We start from the raw sequence: 23,159 nt of genomic DNA, 5'->3' as shown, positions 1-23,159 counted from the left end.
CAGGTTATACTGGCTGTACATATATCATTATATACAGGAGATCCCCAGGTTATACCAGCTGTACATATATCATTATATACAGGAGATCGCCAGGTTATACCAGCTGTACATATATCATTATATACAGGAGATCCCCAGGTTATACCGGCTGTACATATATCATTATATACAGGAGATCCCCAGGTTATACCGGCTGTACATATATCATTATATACAGGAGATCCCCAGGTTATACCGGCTGTAGATATATCATTATATACAGGAGATCCCCAGGTTATACCAGCTGTACATATATCATTATATACAGGAGATCCCCAGGTTATACCGGCTGTACATATATCATTATATACAGGAGATCCCCAGGTTATACCGGCTGTACAAATATCATTATATACAGGAGATCCCCAGGTTATACCGGCTGTACATATATCATTATATACAGGAGATCCCCAGGTTATACCGGCTGTACATATATCATTATATACAGGAGATCCCCAGGTTATACCGGCTGTACATATATCATTATATACAGGAGATCCCCAGGTTATACCAGCTGTACATATATCATTATATACAGGAGATCCCCAGGTTATACCAGCTGTACATATATCATTATATACAGGAGATCCCCAGGTTATACCAGCTGTACATATATCATTATATACAGGAGATCCCCAGGTTATACCGGCTGTACATATATCATTATATACAGGAGATCCCCAAGTTATACCAGCTGTACATATATCATTATATACAGGAGATCCCCAGGTTATACCGGCTGTACATATATCATTATATACAGAAGATCCCCAGGTTATACCAGCTGTACATATATCATTATATACAGGAGATCCCCAGGTTATACCGGCTGTACATATATCATTATATACAGGAGATCCCCAGGTTATACCGGCTGTACATGTATCATTATATACAGGAGATCCCCAGGTTATACCGGCTATACATATATCATTATATACGGGAGATCCCCAGTTTATACCAGCTGTACATATATCATTATATACGGGAGATCCCCAGGTTATACCAGCTGTACATATATCATTATATACAGGAGATCCCCAGGTTATACCAGCTGTACATATATCATTATATACAGGGGATCCCCAGGTTATACCAGCTGTACATATATCACTATATACAGGGATCCCCAGGTTATACCAGCTGTACATATATCATTATATACAGGAGCTCCCCAGGTTATACCGACTATACATATATCATTATATACAGGAGATCCCCAGGTTATACCAGCTGTACATATATCATTATATACAGGAGCTCCCCAGGTTATACCGACTATACATATATCATTATATACAGGAGATCCCCAGGTTATACCAGCTGTACATATATCATTTTATACAGGAGATCCCCAGGTTATACCAGCTGTACATATATCATTATATACAGGAGATCCCCAGGTTATACCAGCTGTACATATATCATTATATACAGGAGATCCCCAGGTTATACCGGCTGTACATATATCATTATATACAGGAGATCCCCAGGTTATACCATCTGTACATATATCATTATACACAGGAGATGCCCAGGTTATACCAGCTGTACATATATCATTATATACAGAAAATCCCCAGGTTATACCAACTGTACATATATCATTATATACAGGAGATCCCCAGGTTATACCGGCTGTACATATATCGTTATATACAGGAGATCCCCAGGTTATACCAACTGTACATATATCATTATATACAGGAGATCCCCAGGTTATACCAGCTGTACATATATCATTATATACAGGAGACCCCCAGGTTATACCGGCTGTACATATATCATTATATACAGGAGATCCCCAGGTTATACCGGCTGTACATATATCATTATATACAGGAGATCCCCAGGTTATACCAGCTGTACATATATCATTATATACAGGAGATCCCCAGGTTATACCAGCTGTACATATATCATTATATACAGGAGATCCCCAGGTTATACCAGCTGTACATATATCATTATATACAGGAGATCCCCAGGTTATACCAGCTGTACATATATCATTATATACAGGAGATCCCCAGGTTATACCAGCTGTACATATATCATTATATACAGGAGATCCCCAGCTTATACCGGCTGTACATATATCATTATATACAGGAGATCCCCAGGTTATACCAGCTGTACATATATCACTATATACAGGAGATCTCCAGGTTATACCGGCTGTACATATATCATTATATACAGGAGATCCCCAGGTTATACCAGCTGTACATATATCATTATATACAGGAGATCCCCAGGTTATACCGGCTGTACATATATCATTATATACAGGAGCTCCCCAGGTTATGCCGGCTGTACATATATCATTATATACAGGAGATCCTCAGGTTATACAGGCTGTACATATATCATTATATACAGGAGATCCCCAGGTTATACCAGCTGTACATATATCATTATATACAGGAGATCTCCAGGTTATACCGGCTGTACATATATCATTATATACAGGAGATCCCCAGGTTATACCGGCTGTACATATATCATTATATACAGGAGATCCCCAGGTTATACCGGCTGTACATATATCACTATATACAGGAGATCCCCAGGTTATACCAGCTGTACATATATCATTATATACAGGAGATCCCCAGGTTATACCAGCTGTACATATATCATTATATACAGGAGATCCCCAGGTTATACCGGCTGTACATATATCATTATATACAGGAGATCCCCAGGTTATACCGGCTGTACATATATCATTATATACAGGAGATCCCCAGGTTATACCGGCTGTACATATATCATTATATACAGGAGATCCCCAGGTTATACCGGCTGTACATATATCACTATATACAGGAGATCCCCAGGTTATACCAGCTGTACATATATCATTATATACAGGAGATCCCCAGGTTATACCAGCTGTACATATATCATTATATACAGGAGATCCCCAGGTTATACCGGCTGTACATATATCATTATATACAGGAGATCCCCAGGTTATACCGGCTGTACATATATCATTATATACAGGAGATCCCCAGGTTATACCGGCTGTACATATATCATTATATACAGGAGATCCCCAGGTTAAACCAGCTGTACATATATTATTATATACAGGAGATCCCCAGGTTATACCAGCTGTACATATATCATTATATACAGGAGATCCCCAGGTTATACCAGCTGTACATATATCATTATATACAGGAGATGCCCAGGTTATACCAGCTGTACATATATCATTATATACAGGAGATCCTTAGGTTATACCAGCTGTACATATATAATTATATACAGGAGATCCCCAGGTTATAGCAGCTGTACATATATCATTATATACAGGAGATCCTTAGGTTATACCAGCTGTACATATATCATTATATACAGGAGATCCCCATGTTATACCGGCTGTACATATATCATTATATACAGGAGATCCCCAGGTTATACCAGCTGTACATATATCATTATATACAGGAGATCCCCAGGTTATACTGGCTGTACATATATCATTATATACAGGAGATCCCCAGGTTATACCAGCTGTACATATATCATTATATACAGGAGATCCCCAGGTTATACCAGCTGTACATATATCATTATATACAGGAGATCTCCAGGTTATACCAGCTGTACATATATCATTATATACAGGAGATCCCCAGGTTATACCAGCTGTACATATATCATTATATACAGGAGATCCCCAGGTTATACCGGCTGTACATATATCATTATATACAGGAGATCCCCAGGTTATACCAGCTGTACATATATCATTATATACAGGAGATCCCCAGGTTATAGCAGCTGTACATATATCATTATATACAGGAGATCCCCAGGTTATACCAGCTGTACATATATCATTATATACAGGAGATCCCCAGGTTATACCAGCTGTACATATATCATTATATACAGGAGATCCCCGGGTTATACCGGCTGTACATATATCATTATATACAGGAGATCCCCAGGTTATACCGGCTGTACATATATCATTATATACAGGAGATCCCCAGGTTATACCGGCTGTACATATATCATTATATACAGGAGATCCCCAGGTTATACCGGCTGTACATATATCATTATATACAGGAGATCCCCAGGTTATACCAGCTGTACATATATCATTATATACAGGAGATCCCCAGGTTATACCAGCTGTACATATATCATTATATACAGGAGATCCCCAGGTTATAGCAGCTGTACATATATCATTATACACAGGGGATCCCCAGGTTATACCGGCTGTACATATATCATTATATACAGGGGATCCCCAGGTTATACCAGCTGTACATATATCATTATATACTGGAGATCCCCAGGTTATACCAGCTGTACATATATCATTATATACAGGAGATCCCCAGGTTATACCAGCTGTACATATATCATTATATACAGGAGATCCCCAGGTTATACCAGCTGTACATATATCATTATATACAGGAGATCCCCAGGTTATACCAGCTGTACATATATCATTATATACAGGAGATCCCCAGGTTATAGCAGCTGTACATATATCATTATATACAGGAGATCCCCAGGTTATACCAGCTGTACATATATCATTATATACAGGAGATCCCCAGGTTATACCAGCTGTACATATATCATTATATACAGGAGATCCCCGGGTTATACCGGCTGTACATATATCATTATATACAGGAGATCCCCAGGTTATACCGGCTGTACATATATCATTATATACAGGAGATCCCCAGGTTATACCGGCTGTACATATATCATTATATACAGGAGATCCCCAGGTTATACCGGCTGTACATATATCATTATATACAGGAGATCCCCAGGTTATACCAGCTGTACATATATCATTATATACAGGAGATCCCCAGGTTATACCAGCTGTACATATATCATTATATACAGGAGATCCCCAGGTTATAGCAGCTGTACATATATCATTATACACAGGGGATCCCCAGGTTATACCGGCTGTACATATATCATTATATACAGGGGATCCCCAGGTTATACCAGCTGTACATATATCATTATATACTGGAGATCCCCAGGTTATACCAGCTGTACATATATCATTATATACAGGAGATCCCCAGGTTATACCAGCTGTACATATATCATTATATACAGGAGATCCCCAGGTTATACCAGCTGTACATATATCATTATATACAGGAGATCCCCAGGTTATACCAGCTGTACATATATCATTATATACAGGAGATCCCCAGGTTATACCAGCTGTACATATATCATTATATACAGGAGATCCCCAGGTTATACCGGCTGTACATATATCATTATATACAGGAGATCCCCAGGTTATACCAGCTGTACATATATCATTATATACAGGAGATCCCCAGGTTATACCAGCTGTACATATATCATTATATACAGGAGATCCCCAGGTTATACCGGCTGTACATATATCATTATATACAGGAGATCCCCAGGTTATACCAGCTGTACATATATCATTATATACAGGAGATCCCCAGGTTATACCAGCTGTACATATATCATTATATACAGGAGATCCCCAGGTTATACCAGCTGTACATATATCATTATATACAGGAGATCTCCAGGTTACACCAGCTGTACATATATCATTATATACAGGAGATCCCCAGGTTATACCGGCTGTACATATATCATTATATACAGGAGATCCCCAGGTTATACCAGCTGTACATATATCATTATATACAGGAGATCCCCAGGTTATACCAGCTGTACATATATCATTATATACAGGAGATCCCCAGGTTATACCGGCTGTACATATATCATTATATACAGGGGATCCCTAGGTTATACCAGCTGTACATATATCATTATATACAGGGGATCCCCAGGTTATAGCAGCTGTACATATATCATTATATACAGGAGATCCCCAGGTTATACCAGCTGTACATATATCATTATATACAGGAGATCCCCAGGTTATACCAGCTGTACATATATCATTATATACAGGAGATCCCCAGGTTATAGCAGCTGTACATATATCATTATATACAGGAGATCCCCAGGTTATACCAGCTGTACATATATCATTATATACAGGAGATCCCCAGGTTATACCAGCTGTACATATATCATTATATACAGGAGATCCCCGGGTTATACCGGCTGTACATATATCATTATATACAGGAGATCCCCAGGTTATACCGGCTGTACATATATCATTATATACAGGAGATCCCCAGGTTATACCGGCTGTACATATATCATTATATACAGGAGATCCCCAGGTTATACCGGCTGTACATATATCATTATATACAGGAGATCCCCAGGTTATACCAGCTGTACATATATCATTATATACAGGAGATCCCCAGGTTATACCAGCTGTACATATATCATTATATACAGGAGATCCCCAGGTTATAGCAGCTGTACATATATCATTATACACAGGGGATCCCCAGGTTATACCGGCTGTACATATATCATTATATACAGGGGATCCCCAGGTTATACCAGCTGTACATATATCATTATATACTGGAGATCCCCAGGTTATACCAGCTGTACATATATCATTATATACAGGAGATCCCCAGGTTATACCAGCTGTACATATATCATTATATACAGGAGATCCCCAGGTTATACCAGCTGTACATATATCATTATATACAGGAGATCCCCAGGTTATACCAGCTGTACATATATCATTATATACAGGAGATCCCCAGGTTATACCAGCTGTACATATATCATTATATACAGGAGATCCCCAGGTTATACCGGCTGTACATATATCATTATATACAGGAGATCCCCAGGTTATACCAGCTGTACATATATCATTATATACAGGAGATCCCCAGGTTATACCAGCTGTACATATATCATTATATACAGGAGATCCCCAGGTTATACCGGCTGTACATATATCATTATATACAGGAGATCCCCAGGTTATACCAGCTGTACATATATCATTATATACAGGAGATCCCCAGGTTATACCGGCTGTACATATATCATTATATACAGGAGATCCCCAGGTTATACCGGCTGTACATATATCATTATATACAGGAGATCCCCAGGTTATACCAGCTGTACATATATCATTATATACAGGAGATCCCCAGGTTATACCAGCTGTACATATATCATTATATACAGGAGATCCCCAGGTTATAGCAGCTGTACATATATCATTATACACAGGGGATCCCCAGGTTATACCGGCTGTACATATATCATTATATACAGGGGATCCCCAGGTTATACCAGCTGTACATATATCATTATATACTGGAGATCCCCAGGTTATACCAGCTGTACATATATCATTATATACAGGAGATCCCCAGGTTATACCAGCTGTACATATATCATTATATACAGGAGATCCCCAGGTTATACCAGCTGTACATATATCATTATATACAGGAGATCCCCAGGTTATACCAGCTGTACATATATCATTATATACAGGAGATCCCCAGGTTATACCAGCTGTACATATATCATTATATACAGGAGATCCCCAGGTTATACCGGCTGTACATATATCATTATATACAGGAGATCCCCAGGTTATACCAGCTGTACATATATCATTATATACAGGAGATGCCCAGGTTATACCAGCTGTACATATATCATTATATACAGGAGATCTCCAGGTTATACCAGCTGTACATATATCATCATATACAGGAGATCCCCAGGTTATACCGGCTGTACATATATCATTATATGCAGGAGATCCCCAGGTTATACCGGCTGTACATATATCATTATATACAGGAGATCCCCAGGTTATACCAGCTGTACATATATCATTATATACAGGAGATCCCCAGGTTATACCAGCTGTACATATATCATTATATACAGGAGATCTCCAGGTTATACCGGCTGTACATATATCATTATATACAGGAGATCCCCAGGTTATACCAGCTGTACATATATCACTATATACAGGTGATCCCCAGGTTATACCAGCTGTACATATATCATTATATACAGGAGATCCCCAGGTTATACCAGCTGTACACATATCATTATATACAGGAGATCCCCAGGTTATACCGGCTGTACATATATCATTATATACAGGAGATCCCCAGGTTACACCTGCTGTACATATATCATTATATACAAGAGATCCCCAGGTTATACCGGCTGTACATATATCATTATATACAGGAGATCCCCAGGTTATACCAGCTGTCCATATATCATTATATACAGGAGATCCCCAGGTTATACCAGCTGTACATATATCATTATATACAGGAGATCCCCAGGTTATACCAGCTGTACATATATCATTATATACAGGAGATCCCCAGGTTATACCAGCTGCACATATATCATTATATACAGGAGATCCCCAGGTTATACCAGCTGCACATATATCATTATATACAGGAGATCCCCAGGTTATACCAGCTGTACATATATCATTATATACAGGAGATCTCCAGGTTATACCGGCTGTACATATATCATTATATACAGGAGATCCCCAGGTTATACCAGCTGTACATATATCATTATATACAGGAGATCCCCAGGTTATACCAGCTGTACATATATCATTATATACAGGAGATCTCCAGGTTATACCGGCTGTACATATATCATTATATACAGGAGATCCCCAGGTTATACCAGCTGTACATATATCATTATATACAGGAGATCCCCAGGTTATACCAGCTGTACATATATCATTATATACAGGAGATCTCCAGGTTATACCAGCTGTACATATATCATTATATACAGGAGATCCCCAGGTTATACCGGCTGTACATATATCATTATATACAGGGGATCCCTAGGTTATACCCATATAGTGCTAGGATAATACTGCCATATACCGCCTACATAATACCCCCATATAGTGCTATAAGTGAGTTATTCTCATGGCCACACAATCCTTGTTATCAGAGAGAATATTTTGGGTTAGATCGCATGAATCTTGGCACTTTCCCTCCCGCCTGTTGTTTTTCTCGTCTTTATCTGAAACAATCAACATTTTTGGAAACTAACAGCAAAGTTTTGAGAACAAATTGAGATTTTTGGAGGTAAGAAAGTACATGGAGAAGGCACGTAAATACTTTACCAAATATGGCGTGTTCCTGGAGCGCGGACTGACAGAACATGCCGGTTTAATTTGCGGATCACGTGTCCGAAGCGTCTACAGGATTTGTTATAAATTATTCACCTTCAGATAAAAATGTTATTTTCAGCGACATAAATAAACCTAAAGCGCGGATCTTCTCACTGTCCTCCAGTCACATCCAAAGCTGCACATAGAATGAGTCAGGCCTGAGCCAATGGATAATCCTTCTCCCCTAATAACTTAGGAGATAAAACAGAATCCTATACAATAGTATAATAATACTGCCATATAGAGTCCACATAGTTCTACTATACAGTGTCAGGACCGCGCTACCAACACTTCCAATATTCTTCCATATACTGAGTAGACAATAGTGCCGGGAATATACTGCCATATGTAATCCAAAATCATCCCCCCATATAGTGCAAGGACAATACTCCCATATGCAACCAACCATCATACCGCCATATAGTTCAAGGACTATACTGACATATGCAACCAACCATCATACCGCCATATAGTGCAAGGACTATACTGATATATGCAACCAACTATCATACCGCCATATAGTGCAAGGACAATACTGACATATGCAACCAACCATCATACCACCATATAGTGCAAGGACTATACTGACATATGCAACCAACCATCATACCGCCATATAGTGCAAGGACTATACTGATATATGCAACCAACTATCATACCGCCATATAGTGCAAGGACTATACTGATATATGCAACCAACTATCATACCGCCATATAGTGCAAGGACAATACTGACATATGCAACCAACCATCATACCACCATATAGTGCAAGGACTATACTGACATATGCAACCAACCATCATACCACCATATAGTGCAAGGACTATACTGACATATGCAACCAACCATCATACCGCCATATAGTGCAAGGACTATACTGATATATGCAACCAACTATCATACCGCCATATAGTGCAAGGACTATACTGATATATGCAACCAACTATCATACCGCCATATAGTGCAAGGACAATACTGACATATGCAACCAACCATCATACCACCATATAGTGCAAGGACTATACTGACATATGCAACCAACCATCATACCGCCATATAGTGCAAGGACTATACTGATATATGCAACCAACTATCATACCGCCATATAGTGCAAGGACAATACTGACATATGCAACCAACCATCATACCACCATATAGTGCAAGGACTATACTGATATATGCAACCAACCATCATACCACCATATAGTGCAAGGACTATACTGACATATGCAACCAACCATCATACCGCCATATAGTGCAAGGACTATACTGACATATGCAACCAACCATCATACCACCATATAGTGCAAGGACTATACTGACATATGCAACCAACCATCATACCACCATATAGTGCAAGGACTATACTGACATATGCAACCAACCATCATACCACCATATAGTGCAAGGACTATACTGACATATGCAACCAACCATCATACCACCATATAGTGCAAGGACTATACTGACATATGCAACCAACCATCATACCACCATATAGTGCAAGGACTATACTGACATATGCAACCAACCATCATACCACCATATAGTGCTAGGACAATACTGCCATATACCACCATATAGTTCAAGGACTATAATAATATGTGCATACCTAAATTATAGCACCATACAAGGCCAGGATAAAACTCCCATATGCAACCGAAAATCATACTACCATATAGTGCCAAGACAATACTGACATATTTAACACAAAATCATACAGCACTCACACCAGGGTAGCAATACCGCACTCACACCAGGGTAGTAATACCGCACTCACACCAGGGTAGTAATACCGCACTCACACCAGGGTAGTAATACCGCACTCACACCAGGGTAGTAATACCGCACTCACACCAGGGTAGTAATACCGCACTCACACCAGGGTAGTAATACCGCACTCACACCAGGGTAATAATACCGCACTCACACCAGGGTAATAATACCGCACTCACACCAGGGTAATAATACCGCACTCACACCAGGGTAGTAATACCGCACTCACACCAGGGTAATAATACCGCACTCACACCAGGGTAGTAATACCGCACTCACACCAGGGTAGTAATACCGCACTCACACCAGGGTAGTAATACCGCACTCACACCAGGGTAGTTACAGTAAGGCAAGTACAGTGATTAAATAATACCGACATATAGTGCTGATACATTACCACTACAAAACCACAATACAATGGTAATATAATAGCGCCATAAATGATGCTGGAATACATTAGGGTTACACCACTGTACAGTGCCCATATAATACCACATAATAATGGGGCTTATTTACTAAGGGTCTCGGATCGCACTTTCGTCGGACTGTTCGCTGGTTTTGGGATTTGCGCGGCTTTGACAGGTATTCAACAGGGGCTTGCACTGTGATTGTGTCGCAGGCGATCGGATTGTAGCGCGGCTGCGCTGCTTTCATGCGACAGAAATCGGGGGGCGGGCTCTGGGACGATCCGACAGATTCGGACTGAGCGCGGGATTTAACATTCAAATTGTGTCACAAGCCCAAGCACTTACATGCACCAGGAAGAAGAAGGTGAACTCCGGCGGACCTGAGCGGGGAAGCGACACATGCAGGATATCGGGCGCACCATCTTAGTGAATCGCGGCACAGGGCATTATCACCGGACAACGCACTTTCAGGAACTCCGAGGGGCCAGGTAAGTAAATGTGCCCCATAGTGTCTATATAATACAACCAAATAGTGGCAACAGGGTATTAAATAAAACAGGTCATAAATAATATTACAATACAATGTCTAAATAATACCGCAATATAAAATAATACCACCATACAGCCACAAGATACTGTAATACATTAACAATATTGGCAATATTGTGTCTATATACCGCCATATAGTTCTATCATACAATGTCAATGTTGTAATAATACCACCATAGAATGCAAAATTGCAGTACCATAGAGTGTCAAAGTACCGTAAAAACACGTAGGCTAAATAGCACCGCCATACAGTGCTCCGATTTAATGTGCTACCACACAAAGTCAAAGTAATAGCATATTACAGAGCCTAGAGAATGCCACAGTATAATATAAGTATAAAATAATACCACCATACAGCAGCCATATAATGTAATACTGCTACACGGTGTGACATAACAATAATTAGTACCGCCATACCGTGTTAAGATTCAATCCAATATCATGCAGTGTCAAAGTAATAGCACAATATAGTACCAAATAATACCGTCATACAATAGTAGTAAGAAATACCACCATACAATTCCTATATAATACCGCCATATGCTCCCTAAACAACGCCTATTAGTGCTGATTAGTTATGGGATGACTCGGTATTTGACCTCTGCATGAATGTCTGTATATGATGATGTAGCAGAGCTGAGATTGTCATCTGCACATCTCATAGTGATATTATATCGCAATCCTTTTACATGGGACTGCAAAAAATTTTTTTTAAAAACTACAGCACTGCAATGAGCGTTAATTCTCTCCTGTACGGACGCTATAAACAAACACTTTTTTTGCTTGTTCCTTCTCTCTGACCCAATGTCCCGGTGGGAGTCGCAAGGAGTCCAAGAACTTGGTGTTTCCATGGACACTAAGAAATTGGGAACAAAAGTGTAAAAGTATAATGGGCCTGTAGGGGGCACCAGTGAGGCTGTTACTATTACAAATGTCACAGCAGCACAGAGGAGCTGATCACAAACCAAATACCAAAGAAATAAAGCAGCTGTGTATAGACTGCATGGACCTGTGGTCTCACAGCAGCACAGAGGAGCTCAGCACTGTAAGCTTTAGGAACCACATGAGCGTATGTAACAATCATAGTGTGTACAATTAACATATAGGGGTAAAACCTGAAGGTTATGGGCACATATGCGCTTCCGTTTCCCGATAATCTGTTGTTTTAAAGAAATCATTTTTAAAATAAATATATGCAAATTAGCTTTTCGGTGCACTGGGGGCGGGCCTTGTTCTGTACACTTGTTGCATTTCTATTTAAGCCGCAGCAGTGTCCCTGTATACAACATTTGATATCTCTCATGCAAATAAGGTGTAGAAAGATGGAAACAGGTGCACCAGTTGTCATAACCCCGCCTCCAGGGCACTGAGAAGCTCATTTGCATAGATATACAAATGGAAAGTTATCGAAAACAATTGCAGAAAGCCTTATCCGAGTCGCTGGGTCCAGGGACGTAACTAGGTGATGCAGGGCCCCTCCAGACTTCTGTATGGGGCCCCCCTATATGTATACTCACACATTTATAGACTTACACAGATCTGGAAGATGTGTTCTTATATACACACATTATACTGTACAATGTATAATATGTAAACGATTCCTCCATTCTTCAGTGTGGCAGCTCGGATGCCGGGCCCCCTGACACTGCGGGCCCCATTGCAGTCGCTATGGCTGCTACCACTGTAGTTATGCCCCTGGCTGGGTCCTAGTGCTCTACTGTTAGGAATCGGATTATGGATTTTGGACAGCAGGGGTTTTATAGAAGACTGAATGGGGCCAGAGGGTCTCCTGGGGTCAAAGTTCATACACATTCACACACAGTCACTATGCAAAAAGAGTCAAATTTTAAAACATGTCCAGTATTTTTAATCATAAAGAAGAACTCTAGCCAATATCCCGAAAACCGATCAGAAGCTTTTCTTTCCTGTTGGTTATGTAGCAGATGGTGTGTGTGGGGGGGGGGGGGGGGTGCACCCTTACTGTCTGTGACTCCATTACACTTCCATACTGTACACCTAGAGGGCGCTAGTGATGAGCGCAGACTATCACATCAGCCATCACATGGACTATTCCCTCCTGACAGTCTGGGATCTTTTGATGGATGTGATGGAGCAGGCTGAGCAGTAGCGAGGAGGCGTCCGTATACTGCGGCAGCTCCTCTGGGGTATATCACACAACGCCTGACATCTGTCTCCAAACCAATGACGTCTGTTCCATTAAACAAACCGAGCTTATTAATTCTGTTCCCCAGGTCCCCGATATCTGAATAGAACCTCCTGCTACTATTCCATGGGATTTATACAATGTGTAGGATCACAGAGGGTTCTACAATATTACATAGATATATACTGTATACAGGACTGGAGTACAGCAATGCAATCCTATCTATTACATGGAAACCATCAGCAGGTGTGACCATACAGACTGCTCAGCCCGCAGGCTGTCTAAGCGGGGGGGCTGCAGGACTGACCGTGCTCTTCTCCTTTAAGGGGCACGGTCCCTCCAGCTTCCCCCCTCCCTCTTCATCCTCCGCTGGTCTCCAGTTGGTGGCCAGCGAGTTCCGCTGGCCACTTGGGGGCAGCGGTCCAGGATATTTATTCTTGAGTGCGGAGCTAGCCAGCCTCTTTTGACTGCTCTGCGCTCAAGAGATCCCACCCTTTGTTATTAATGTATATTATTGGTTTGTTAATATTTTATTCTTTACTGTTTGTTATTGCGTTGTTCATGTTGTTGTTGGTAGTCACAGCTTGGCCTGTGGTGGAATCTTGACCCTCTCGACTGGTAGTTATATCACCTGACGGAACAACTAGGACATGCCCCCGCGGAGGCGGGGCCAGGCATGCAAGGTGAAGTTAGGGTAAGGGTCAGGGTTCTTCCCACAGGTCGCTTATTTGTTATTGTAAATAATAAAGCTGTGGCCGACCCCCAGTTTTTTATCCCAAAATTGTGTTGTGTTTTGGGTTTTTTTGGAAGGGGGAACGGGGTGCATTTTGGTGGGTAAAACGTTAATACGGTCAGTCTACAGCCAGTGTTTTGTATTGTCCCTGGAGAGATGTGTAATCAGACCTCACACTGCTGTGCTCTGTGCTCTCTGCAGCCAGTGTTATGTATTGTCCCTGGAGAGATGTGTAATCAGACCTCACACTGCTGTGCTCTGTGCTCTCTGCAGCCAGTGTTATGTATTGTCCCTGGAGAGGTGTAATTAGACCTCACACTGTTGTGCTCTGTGCTCTCTGCAGCCAGTGTTATGTATTGTCCCTGGAGAGATGTGTAATCAGACCTCACACTGTTGTGCTCTGTGCTCTCTGCAGCCAGTGTTATGTATTGTCCCTGGAGAGATGTGTAATCAGACCTCTCACTGTTGTGCTCTGTGCTCTCTGCAGCCAATGTTATGTATTGTCCCTGGAGAGATGTGTAATCAGTCCTCACACTGCTGTGCTCTGTGCTCTCTGCAACCAGTGTTATGTATTGTCCCTGGAGAGATGTGTAATCAGGCCTCACACTGCTGTTCTCTGTGCTCTCTCTAGCCAGTGTTAGGCCCGTTCCACACTTGCGAGTGTGATGCAATGAACTCGCATCACACTCGCAACGCATGCTGCCGGGAACGCACGGCCCGAACGCTGCACCGCGGGAGTGAACTGACATGCTGAGTTCACTCCCGCGGTGCAGCGTTTGGGTTGTGCGTTCCCGGCAGCATGCGTTGCGAGTGTAATGCGAGTTCATCGCATCACACTCGCAAGTGTGGAACGGGCCTAATGTATTGTCCCTGGAGAGATGTGTAATCAGACCTCACACTGCTGTGTGCTGTGCTCTCTGCAGCCAGTGTTATGTATTGTCCCTGGAGAGATATATAATCAGACCTTTGTGTATATTTTAAGTAGCAGCAGGACTGTGAGATATGAATTTCAGTATTGTAGCTTGTCCAAGTCCAATGGGGTTATGTCCTCACACTGCTGTGCTCTGTGCTCTACAGCCAGTGTTAGGTATTCACCTAGAAAGATGTGTAATCAGATCTTTCTGTATGTTGTCTGCAGCAGGACTGTACGATATGGATTTATATCCAGGATTGTAGCTTCTCCAAATGCACCGAGGGTTGTTCTCACACTGTTGTGCTCTGCACTCTCTGCATAGTTAGATATGTATGCAGCCACTGTTAGATATTGTCCCTGGAAAGATGTGTAATCATCCTTGTGTGTATGTTGTAGCAGCAGGACCGGGAAATAGGAATTATATTCCAAGATTCAAGTGCACTGAAAGTGTATCCTTACACTGCTGTTCTCTGTGCTTTATGCTGGCAGGGGTAGGTATTATATTGGACATTATAGGGGTTGTCCTTACACTGCTGTTTACTTTGATCTCTGCCCTGAGCTGCCACAACCGTTTCCTACTAAGTGAAAGTTGTAGCTGCCTTCTGATTTAAACTATAACAATCAGAGCAGACAGAAAGACACAGAAAACAGCAGTGTGAGGACACACCCCCAGTGCGCTTGCAAACACTTCAATCTTGGAATATAAATCCATATTCCACAGTCCTGCTGCTGCTCCTAACAACACTCACAGGTAGGATCATACAGCTCTCTATGGGCAACACCTAACACTGCAGAGAGCACAGGACACAGCAGTGTGAGGACAAACCCCAGTGCACTTGTAGAAGCTACAATCCTGGAATATACATTATACTGTCCTCCCGTTAGCACGGTGTGTAATCTGACATGTAGCTAAACCTCCCTGTCCTCTTAAGACTGTAGAAAACTGTAAATCTTCTCTTTATTGATGGCAGACAGGAAAAGGTGAAACTATAGGATGAATAACAGTGATATTCAGAATACATCAAATGATATGGTACATGGAATGCAAAATCTGTCATTCACAACAACATGAGGTAATACATCACCATACCTCCCAACCGTCCCGTTTTGGGCGGGACAGTCCCGTTTTTTAACCCTTGTCCCGCCTGCACGGACCGTTAAGTGAAAGTCCCGGTTTTTTTGCGGTTTCACGGATTTTTCCGTTTTGTCCCGCCCCCGAGTCCCGCCCCCGAGTCCCGCCCCCGTCCTGCTCAGGATACAGAGAAGCCAGGGGGCGGGGTACAGCGTCCTCCTCCTCTCCAGCTCCTGGGCTGTCTGCTGCAGAGCCGGCACCTCCCCCATCCCCTCCCCTGGGAGGCAGAGCCCTCCCTGTCCTCAGGCTGCCACTTGCAGGCACATGGATGGATGGATGGATGGAGCAGTGCAGAGTGTCATGTTCTCTGCACTGCCCCTGCACAGCAGCCCCAGGGGATCAGCCTCCGTGCAGGCAGGAACTCTCCAGCTCTGCTACATCAATAGCTCCCTGCCCCCACCTCCTCCTGCTCTTCACTGAAGTTCGTCTGATGAAGCAGAGCCGAGTGTGTGCAGCTGCTGCAGTGTGATAACAGGTACTCTACAGTGACTGCAGGCAGCAGCTAAAGGGTTAAACACTTTCCTCCATAGACCCCCTGCCCCCATCCCTAACCCCCCCAGTGCCCTTCTATTCTGCTTTTATTGTACCATATACTTAATCCCTTAACCCCTTAAGGACGCAGGGTTTTTCTCTCATTTCTCGCTCTCCAACTTCAAAAATCCATAACTTTTTCATTTTTCCGTGTACAGAGCTGTGTGAGGGCTTATTTTGTGCGTAACAAATTTTACTTTCCCGTAATGTTATTTATTTTAACATGCCGTGTACTGCGAAGCTGCAAAAAATTCCAAATGTGGAAAAAAATTTTTAAAAAACCGCACATGTCACGTTCTTGTGGGCTCAGTTTTTTCGACTTTGACTGTGCACTCAAAATAACACCTCAGCTTTATTCTTTGGTTTGGTGCGATCGCGGTGATACCGGATTTATAGGTTTTATTGTGTTTTAATACATTTTCAAAAATTAAACGCATGTGTGCAAAAAAAAAAAAAAAAAAAAATTTTGCCATCTTCTGACGCTAATAACTTTTTCATATTTCGGTGCACGGAGCTGGGGGTGGGGTCATTTTTGGCGAAATGAGCCGACGTTTTCATTGCTACCATTTTGAGGTCTGTGCGACATTTTGATCATTTTTAATTTCATTTTTTATGTGATGTAAAAAGGTGTAAAAGTCGCATTTCGGACATTTGGGCGCCATTTCCCGCCTCGGAGGTCACCGCCGCCCGTAACCGTTTTTATATTTTGATAGATCGGGCATTTTGGGACGCGGCGATACCTAATATGTCTGTGATCTTTACTGTTTATTATGTTTTATATCCGTTCTAGGGAAAGGGAGGTGATTAGAATTTTTAATATTTTATAAATTTTTTTTATTTTTAAAACCTGTTTTTTCTTTTTTTTCCACTATTTCTTAGACCATCTACGGTACATTAACCCTAGATGGTCAGATCGCTCCTACCATATACTGCAATACTTCTGGCTCATTGTAACGAACCTGCAGAAGCCATGTAGCCTCGTGTCAAAAGAAGACCCGAGGCTACCACGGCAAACGATCGCCGCCCCCGATGACGTTCGGGGGCACAGCGATCGTAAAAAAAGACTTTGCCGGCGACAATGACCGACTGCGGTTATTAGCGGTGGGGGTTTTCTGCAACATGCAAAACCCCCCACCTTGTATGAAGAGGACTCAGCCCGTGAGCCCTCTTCATACACTCCTTATACCTCTGCGTCGTAGAGCTACGGCGCAGAGCGTTAAGGGGTTAAAGGGGTTTTCCCACAAATACAAGTTAGGCCCTATCCATAGGACAGGGCTTAACCTGCTGATGTGTGGGGGTTTCAGTGATGTGACCCCCATAGATCATGAAAACAAGGGGTCTGTTGGGGTCCACATAAGGTCCATGTCATCGCTCTATGACGGTAATGGAGCAGAATGGTCATACACGGCCGTCTGCTCCATTACTCTGACGGAACAATTTTTGCGTTTCCATATTTCACTCCCCACTTTCAAAAATCAATAACTTTTTTATTTTTCCACGTACAGAGCTGTGTGCGGCCTGTTTCTGCGTAACAAATTATACTTCCTAGTGACAGTATTAAATATTCCAGGCCCTGTACTGGGAAGCGGGAAGGAAAATATCAAATGTGTTTTTTATGGCTTTCACTGCGCGCTCAATAGGACTCCTCCCCTTTACTGCGCTCCATAGGACCCCTCCCCTTTACTGCGCTCCATAGGACCCCTCCCCTTTACTGCGCTCCATAGGACCCCTCCCCTTTACTGCGCTCCATAGGACCCCTCCCCTTTACTGCGCTCCATAGGACCCCTCCCCTTTACTGCGCTCCATAGGACCCCTCCCCTTTACTGCGCTCCATAGGACCCCTCCCCTTTACTGCGACAACGAGCATGTCCCCCCCCTAGACAACGAGGATTTCCCCCCCTAGACAACGAGCATTTCCCCCTGCTAGACAACGAGCATGTCTCCCCCTGACCCCTAGACAACGAGCATGTCCCCCCCCAAGACAACGAGCATGCCCCCCCCCCTAGACAACGAGCATGTCCCCCCCCCCAGACAACGAGCATTCCCCCCCCCTAGACAACGAGCATGTCTCCCCCCGACTCCTAGACAACGAGCATGTCCCCCCCCTAGACAACTAGCATTTCCCCCCCCCTAGACAACGAGCATGTCTACCCCTGACCCCTAGACAACGAGCATGTCCTCCCCTGTGGCTGCGTGCCCTTTTTTGTGTGTTTGTGTTATTTTTGTCTTCCAGGACCGTGCCTGCTGTGGACTGCTTCGGATTCGAAGGATTACGTCTATGACCGACATTTCTAACAAATAAAATGGTCAACGAGGGTGTGTCTGCGTCTTTTGTTCAATAAAATTTTCTGAAAACGGTGTGATTATTTATTTTTTTGCGACACTCTTCATAGTTTGCCGTAGTAGTGGTGCCGGCTAGGTGACGGTGCTCATTACTAAGGGCTGGCCTTAGTGTTTGCCTTAATTTTTTTGGCAAATTTACACTAACGCCCATACCATTACCCCGGTACCCACCGCCACCAGGGGTGCCGGGAAGAGCCGGGTACAAACCAGTACCTGACCGTCTATAGATGGTCAGGTGTTGGGGCGGCTGCAGGCTGTTATTGTTGCGCTGGAATAGCCCCCTAACAGTGGCCTATCCCAGCTCAGTAATAGCAGGCTGCTGCTGCTTTTTTGTATCTGGCTGATTTGAACAATAGGGGGCACCCCATGCCGTTTTTCCCCCCCATTTTTTTGTAAAAATGGGGGAAACAGCCTGGGAGCCCCCTTTAAAGGGGGGACCCCACGCATATTTTTGTCAAAAATTTGAAGAAAAAACGGCATGGGGTGCCCCTATTTTTCAAATCAGCCTGATACAAAAAAGCAGCAGCAGCAGCAGCCGCCATTACTGAGCTGGGATAGGCCACTGTTAGGGGGCTATTCCAGCGCAACAATAACAGCCAGCGGCCGCCCCAGCACCTGACCATCTATAGACGGTCAGGTACTGGTTTGTACCCGGCTCTTCCCGGCACCCCTGGTGGCGGTGGGTACCGGGGTAATGGTATGGGCGTTAGTGTGAATTTGCCAAAAAAATTAAGGCAAACACTAAGGCCAGCCCTTAGTAATGAGCACCGTCACCTAGCCGGCACCACTACTACGGCAAACTATGAAGAGTGTCGCAAAAAAATAAATAATCACACCGTTTTCAGAAAATTTTATTGAACAAAAAACGCAGACACACCCTCGTTGACCATTTTATTTGTTAGAACTGTCGGTCATCGATGTAATCCTTCGAATCGGAAGCAGTCCACAGCAGGCACGGTCCTGGAAGACAAAAATAACACAAACACACAAAAAAGGGCACGCAGCCACAGGGGGGGACAGGCTCGTTGTCTAGGTGGGGGACATGCTCGTTGTCTAGGGGGGGGGGAAATGCTAGTTGTCTAGGGGGGGACATGGTCGTTGTCTAGGTGGGGGTACATTCTCGTTGTCTAGGTGGGGGTACATGCTCGTTGTCTAGGGGGGGGTACATGCTCGTTGTCTAGGGGGGGGCATGCTCGTTGTCTAGGGGACATGCTCGTTGTCTAGGGGGGGCATGCTTGTTGTCTAGGGGGGGCATGCTCGTTGTCTGGGGGGGACATGCTCGTTGTCTAGGGGGGGGCATGCTCGTTGTCTGGGGGCGGACATGCCCGTTGTCTGGGGGGGACATGCTCGTTGTCTGGGGGGGACATGCTCGTTGTCTAGGGGGGGGCATGCTCGTTGTCTGGGGGCGGACATGCCCGTTGTCTGGGGGGGACATGCTCGTTGTCTAGGGGGGGACATGCTCGTTGTCTAGGGGAGGACATGCTCGTTGTCTGGGGGGGGCATGCTCGTTGTCTAGGGGAGGACATGCTCGTTGTCTAGGAGGGCATGCTCGTTGTCTAGGGGGAGTGGAATATGCCCCCCAATTATATACATAAATATACATTGGTGCCAGTGGATGCGTTGAAGGTATGAGCAGTGGCGTGGCCAGGGGGTGTGGTTAGGGGGCGTGGCTAGGGTGTGGCTTCTGTGGGTAAAAAAATCGCCGCGGCGCGCTTCGCGCGCCGCCATTTTGTCCCTCTTTCTCCTCCACAAAAGTTGGGAGGTATGCATCACTCATACTAAAGCTACAAACATGTCAGCATATACATGGAGAATGTGCTCACCAACTATCCCAGAACAGGCTGTTTGTAATGAACTTGAGGTACAAACAAGTTATATGAAGTGGCTCTTCACACTGACAGACATGAGGAAAGATGGCTGCTGTTATTACAGACTACAGTAATAAGCAATCCCACAATGCCTCAGGAGATTTCTCATAATGCTTAGAAGATTTCCCATAGTGCATTGAAAACTACAAACTAGGAAATGTGCTAAACCACCAGTAGATGGCGCTGTTACCAGCCTTACACTGCAGACGGAAACCTAAGCAGCTGGATTTCTGCAGAGGACAGAACATACATAGAAAAATATCATTAGAAAAATGATGTTTATGAATATTCCCACACATTTCATCCGTGCAGTGCCCCCTGGAGGTCATTTCTCTTTTTTTTTCTCATTTTTGTGTTTTTTTTTTAATATATATAACAATATTTTTTTTTTTTTTTTTGAGTTCCTTTTCCTTTTTTCTTATTTTGCAAACATCAGTTTGCTTTATTGTTGTCAATGATCCACATATAAGGGAAATTCCATTGTTCGTGGTTGTCTTGTGATGGGACAATGAATGCGCTGACTTTATGTACTATTTAGTATTATTATTTTATACTATTATTGTTACTATTATATTCATTTTAAATATTCTTATTATTACAGGCGGTCCCCTAATTAAGAACACCCGACTTACAGACAACCCCCAGTTACAAACGGACCTCTGGATATTGGTAATTTACTGTACTTTAGCCCTAGACTACAATAATCAGCTATAACAGTTATCACAGGTGTCTGGAATGAAGTTTTATTGTTAATTCTGGTTCTTATGACAACCCAACATTTCCAAAATGTCACAGAGACCAAAAATATTCCTAGTAGGGGTTACAATTATAAAGTATACAGTTCTGACTTACAAACAAATTCAATTTAAGAACAAACCTACAGAACCTATCCTGTATCTAATCCGGGGACTCAGTTGGAAGTTGTAATTCTGGACGGTCGCCCTCACATCTTGCTGCAGATGATCACACCCAGCTAATATTTGACTTCCCCCAGCTCCAGATTAAATGGGTGTGGATACCTTGTATGGAGCACGCGTTGGGGGTCACAAGGTCAAATGTATCATTTTTCATAAAGGAGCTGTAGAATTCCCCCCCTCCTGTACAGCCCAAAAAATTATAGATCAGTAAATTTACAATAAGGCGACCAGCAGCGCCTCCGCATGTTCACTGCTGCCACCTGGTGGCCACTTTCGGCACTGACAGATCCCTGTATGGATCACGCCACTCATGTATTGGCAAAGTGACAGAGTTTGACACGTTTGACATTAAACCGCTCCGCTTTGTGCCAATGTGCGAGGAGTGATCTTTTCTGATTGGACGTCTCAGATGACCGCAGAACATTCCGCATATACGTCCGTAAAATCCAGATAAATCCATGACAATCCATAAATGACTTATTTTTCTAATAGGTCCTGTTTTCGGAATATTGTATGTAGCTAAGGTTTGCACATATATATTCAGTTAGGTGTATTATGATATCATATTTCCAACTTATTGCTTCTAGTTTAATGAATTTATCAATACATTTAAAAAAAAAAAACTA

General features: G+C 42.9%; 1 long non-coding RNA gene across 1 annotated transcript in view; it reads left to right on the top strand.

The window, feature by feature from the left end:
- Nucleotides 1-23,159, top strand: part of LOC140106014 (uncharacterized) — a 340,407-nt gene that overhangs the window by 186,406 nt on the left and 130,842 nt on the right. The gene's annotated exons all lie outside the window — the stretch shown is intronic.

This window comes from Engystomops pustulosus, chromosome 11 (genome assembly GCF_040894005.1).
Source record: "Engystomops pustulosus chromosome 11, aEngPut4.maternal, whole genome shotgun sequence".
NCBI lineage: Eukaryota > Metazoa > Chordata > Amphibia > Anura > Leptodactylidae > Engystomops > Engystomops pustulosus.
The sequence above is the reverse complement of the archived record's forward strand: the minus strand, read 5'-3'. Positions and strand labels throughout refer to the sequence as shown.